Genomic DNA, 5,975 nt, shown 5'->3' on the forward strand with positions numbered 1-5,975 from the left:
TATTGTAGACAGAAACAATACTGTACTACATCGATGTTTCCTGTCAATTTTTGAGTGGACTTTGCTGTTCCGATGAGCATTAACGGTATATGAGTGGAGCACTCACATGGGCCGTGAGCGACTGAGCGGAGATCACACGCATAGAGCGGGATAATACGCAGAGCGTCACACCACGTGAAAGTGAATCCTGAGCGGTGAACTAATTTAACTAAACTAACCGCGGCACCCCGGTTGGGAAACTGGTCTAGAGGCTCATACAAGCTGGAAAATATTCCAGTTTTAATTAATCTAAGTTAGTTAGGGCAGTCATGATAAGGCGTTTATGCATTGACGAATACCAGATCATTCTTGTGCATGTAAACACAGTCATAGTACGATGAGAGACATTTTAAATTAGCCCACGAAATAAAGCACAGCTTTTAATAAAGCACAATAAAGCCAGCGTGTTTTTTTTTAACATCCATTCATATAACTTACCTCAGTTTTAGTGCATCTAACTTTAGTTGCATATTTAGGTCTAATTTCACACTTTTTTCGATTTCAAAATAGTTTGTAAAGTATATTTGCATAAATCACTCTTACCTGACCGAGCTCTGTTGCCTGATAGATCCTCCACAGAGTTCCTGTCAGACAGCTTGTGTGTCCTTTTGTGTCCTCTGCTCTGGTCATCTTTCGTTGCTAGGAAACGTTTGAATAAAAGCGCGCCACGTGAGCTGCTGTGTTACCTTGCGAGGTCGGAGCAGGTGACGTCACTATGTGTGAATTAGCGTTTAACGTTAATCAAACCAAAACGGTTTGCCAATCATACAAAATATTGCTATATATATATATATATATATATATATTCAAGATTGTCTTACTGGGGAAAATTGGGATATGTGTGAAGATAAGTGTATTTTATAAGATATTTTAAATATGTTACTAATAGTCAAACATTTAAGACGTTATCATATAAATGAAATGGGAAACCATATTTAGAAGTGAAGTTGAATCATGTAGACCTCATGTCACATATAGGCCTAATTGCATTACAATTTATATCAAATGATTTTCTCTGGAAATGTTATTATTTTTGTACTCTGTCCCACACTGGATCGCGCACATGTTCAGAACCGAAAAAAAACCCATGTTCAGACCCGAATATAGAGAACAAGAAAACACTGCCACCTACGGAGATCAAAATAGCCTACATAACAAACACTACAAAACATACATACATGCATACTACAGAAATGGCAAGACTGGGAAGGACCAGTTTGCTATTAGTGAGGATGCTGCCATCTACTGGTCACAACGCAAAGCAACATAGAGGCTGTGGTGCGTTATTCTGTAATATTATCAGTGCACATGCTATATACCAGGATTCCTCAAATCTTGCCTTGGAGGGCCAATGCGCTGCAGAGTTTAGCTCCAACCCTGATCAAACTCACCTACCTGTGATTTTCTAATGATCCTGAAGACATTGATTAGCTTGCTCAGGTGTGTTTGATTAGGGTTAGAGCTAAACTCTGCAGGAAAGTGGATCTCGTGGGCCAGATTTGAGGATCCCTGCTATATACTATGTAACATTACATGTTATGTATACCATAAGTTTATTATAGAAATACAGTGATTTACACTGTAGTCTTCATATCAGCATGCAGGTGGCATACAGAGACAGTGAATCTTAGGCTATATTCCAGCTGTTAGTATTATACTGGGGAATGAATTCATTTCTGTCATGGTTACTAAAATTGGAGGTTTGTCATGTAAAATATGCACTGCTTAAAAGGAGTATAGATCAGAATTTCACCGTATTATCAGCCCATAAAAATGCCCTAAAACTGTTTATTTGGAATATACACTCTAAAAATGCTGGGTTAAATATAACCCAGCGCTGGGTTAAAAAGGGACAAACCCAGCTATTGGGTTGTTTTGACCCAGCGGTTGGGTTCAAAACAACCCAATAGCTGGGTTTGTCCCTTTTTAACCCAGCATTTTTTAGAGTGTACTGTACAGTGTGTCGTGGACACAGAATATTTGTACACTATCTCATAAGAATCCAAGCGCATGTTTTAAAGTTGTTTTCTTCTGTTGAATAACTGTTAAAAAGTTTTTTTAGTGCTGTCATAAACATATTTCTGGTAAGCTGTGAATGTGAATGTTACACTCTAAAAAATGCTGGGTTAAATACAACCCAGTGCTGGGTAAAATAGGGACAAACCCAGCAATTGGGTTGTTTTGACCCAGCGGTTGAGTTACTACCCAGAAGGTTGGGTTAAAAATTTAAACATTTAACCCAACCGCTGGGTCAAAACAGCCCAATTGCTGGGTTTGTCCCTATTTTACCCAGCACTGGGTTGTATTTAACCCAGCATTTTTTAGAGTGTACATATTTATTACTATCATTCAGAGATGCATAACCAGAATTATTGTTTGAATTGATGCACAGAATGAGATTCAATTGCTTTATTTTGATTCACTGTTATATTGCTCATTTCTTACATAACAACACTAATAGCTATTGCTTCAGGAAGAGTGTGATCTGCAAATTATTCTTTGATTCCTTTATTTTTCTTCTTTAGTGAAACAGCTTCATAATGACTCACTCAGACTATCTATATGAGCATGTCAGGAAGATCCTGTAACATGCAGAAATGCCCTTTAGAAATTGCTGATAAAGGCTATAAAGATTATAATCTGCGCAGATTCTTTTTTCATTAATTCTATTATTTTAATCTTGTGGAAATATTTACATTTCGTGTAACATTCTGTCTGGAATGATTATTATATAATTTCCTACATTATTTTTTATGTTCTCAGTTAGACATTTTATTACCTGGATCTCATCCTGTGATTTTTGTCTTGTAGATTTGACATGTGAGCTTTGACTCAGTATGATGCAATGGGAAACTGGTACAGTCGCTGCGTAATTTAATTCAAAGTTATGTTTATGGGACAAACAGCTGATTTATTATATATAGACATCAATCTCAAAATAATACAAGTCTACTTTATGATCATATTTTTTTATATGATCTCCTAATCTACTTAACACTTTGTTCATGTTAACATTTAACAGTATTTGATCTGCTGCATATGAGGTAAATGCAATAAACATATTAAAAGAAAATAAAAAAGTAATATAATGGATATACTGAAATAAATTATTTGTGCTTTTGTACAGAAATAAAAAATAATAAAGAAAATTATCAAAACATTTACATGCTACATCAAAAAAACAGAATAGCTTCTCAACACTGTAAAACATACAGAAAAATAATCTCTGAATGACAACAAAAAAAAAATTTATATTTCACATACTGAGATACATACTGATGATGCAGAACTATCAACTAAAATCTATTTACATTTGTGTCTGAGAGATTATATCTTTTTCATCTTTGTCATTCAATTCTTTGAGGTCAGTCTTTTCTGGTTTATGCAAGTTGTCAATAGTCACTTGTGGAGTTGGATGCTTGTACTCGTTGTACTCAACATAAAGGTAAGTTACCATGGTAAGGGCAAGAACTGCCAAAGCAATGTAGATTTTGGTGGACAGGCAGATGTATGTGCTGTAAGCAAAGGCTATAACAAAACCGAGTGACTCCCACATGCGGTAGTTAGCAAATGCTGCTTCTTTGTGCTCAGCAAAGAGAATGCCATAAAGTGCTGCATATGAAATAAACACACAGTATAATGACTATACAATATATTTCTAAATTTAAAAAAATATATTAGGTTATATTTATATGTATATAAACATGTTAAAACATCTATGGAAGCATTTCTATAAACATTATTATAATATTTAGTAATTTCTTTCTTTTTATTATTTTATTAATAATTAGTATGTAAAAATGTAAAAAAATAAAATAAAATAAAAATAGCCTGATTTTAGGCTGTTCATAATTATAGACTGTTTATCAGAATTTAGCACCAAAAACTATCCATTTTATGTTTGTAATAATAGCTTAACTGTATAGATAACTAAGTAGTATGCCGTATAAAGCACTTACCATTGGTTTGTGTTTGCCACACAGCGTCAGCCATCCCCCAGAGGGCCGGAAACACGAAGAACACTCCCAGCTGGTCTGGATGAGGCTCCCAGAACAAAAGACCCAGAAAACAGCTCAGGTTTGTCACTGCAGCTGTGAAGGTGTAGTAAGACAGAATGAACATAAATACTAATAACCATACTTAACCTTTAAACCATATGTCAGCCTGTTCTTTTATTACCCAAGCAAAAGAGGGCGATTCTTCCAGTGTATTGAGCCAGTCTACCAAACGCGAATGAGCACAGGGAGTTAGAAGCACCAAAGCAGATCATCACAAAGCCAACATAGTGTATTCCTAACGCACAAGTCACATAGTTCTGCAGGGGAAAGAGGGTCGCAAACACATTACATTCATATTTCATTAGGACGAATTGGTATTCATGTACTCCCAGTCTGTAGAGCCGTAACCACTATAGACTATGAGGGAGACAAGTCCCCCCCCCCAATAATAAGGCCTATATTTAAAATTCTTGCATTGCTCTGCTGCCCTCCATTATGCAACCCTCTGTTTGTTGTTTGGATTATGAAAAGTTACGTTTTTAATTTAGGCTGGTCTGCTTATAAACTTAAAGCAAAAAGAACAATGGGTTTGTTTAAGGACTTGGCACTTAATCTGGACTGAAAAGGACCCTGGATTGTTGTTGTATTGTTATGCAGGGCTGTACAGTGCGACATATATGTCGCACGTGCTACAAAATAACTGGTCTGTGCGATGAATAAATTTACCACTGTAGCACGCGAGCGATACAGTTTTGCATGTTCATAACACAGCCGCTTAATAGTGTGAAGTGATTTCGTTGTGCTTGTTTGTGTGTGTGAGATTGATTATACTTGGTAGTTAGGGGTGTGCAATATGACGATTTTTGATCGTGGACGATTAAAATGTCTCCACGATCTGCTTTTGAAGAAATATCGTTGTATCGTGCTACAGCGTTGTCTAATAACAAATAAAATAATGACAAAGATTTTTATCTTTGCTAACTTTGCCTAAATGTCTGCCATTGTTTTTTATTTTATATTTTGTTAAGGTGTAAGAGGTTTCTCTTTTGATGAGAAGGTTTTGATGTTTCTGCACTCTTCCATTTTTAGCAAATTAAGAAAACTTTGTCTAAAAACAATTTTTTGTATTTTTTGTGCTCTGTATGGAACATCAGTGCCTGGTTAAGTGATGAACTCCATTACTTGTGTTTGTTTTCAGACATGATAACAGACGTTTTATACTTGTGTGTGCTACAATTGGCCTGTGCTACAAAACTTTCAACCTCTGTAGCACCAGTGCTATGTGAAAAAAAAGTTAACGTACAGCCCTGTTATGGTTTGACAATGTTGACAATTACTATTATTATTATTATTGTTTTTCAGTAAAAAAAAAATTAGGCTGGTCTGCCTCAGCGATCTAACACCGCTCGTCAATGTCAAAATGACCAAGATGGCCAATCAAATTGAAGTAGGCAGAGTTTACGGTTCACAAAAACAGAGCAGTTCGAAGCATCCGTTTTGACTTTGAAGAGAGCGAAGTAAGATGGAAAAAGCGAAACATTTAATTAGGGCTGTCAATCAATTAAAATTTTTAATCTAATTAATCACATCCTTTTTCTGTGATTAATCACGATTAATCGCACACTTCATGAAATTAAGCATAGACCATTTATCTTGTTTCAAATAGACTTGATCGGTGACGCGTCATAGCTGTGTGGGCGGAGTCGGCGTGGGGGAAAACAGTCCTTTCCCCCTCATTGGAAAAGCATGGTGTTGACTCAGAATGGCCTACATAAAATTATTCCTGCCGCTCGACAGAGCAACATACGCATAAAAACTGAGCCGTATTGGGTCGGACTGTCCGTACGGTATCTGTGACTGGAAAAACGACCCAACGGAATGGCCAGAGGTGTCGTTTCCTGACATTTTTTGTTACCTAATTGAGCAAGAGACAGCTTA

At 36.3% G+C, this 5,975-nt stretch overlaps 1 pseudogene; it reads right to left on the minus strand.

Annotated features, from left to right (window-relative positions):
- Positions 1 to 3,346: 3,346 nt before the first annotated feature.
- Positions 3,347 to 5,975, minus strand: part of LOC107727598 (protein unc-93 homolog A-like) — a 10,285-nt pseudogene continuing 7,656 nt past the window's right edge.

The sequence above is a fragment of the Sinocyclocheilus rhinocerous genome, unplaced genomic scaffold (assembly GCF_001515625.1).
Source record: "Sinocyclocheilus rhinocerous isolate Xijiao unplaced genomic scaffold, SAMN03320098_v1.1 scaffold185, whole genome shotgun sequence".
Classification (NCBI taxonomy): domain Eukaryota; kingdom Metazoa; phylum Chordata; class Actinopteri; order Cypriniformes; family Cyprinidae; genus Sinocyclocheilus; species Sinocyclocheilus rhinocerous.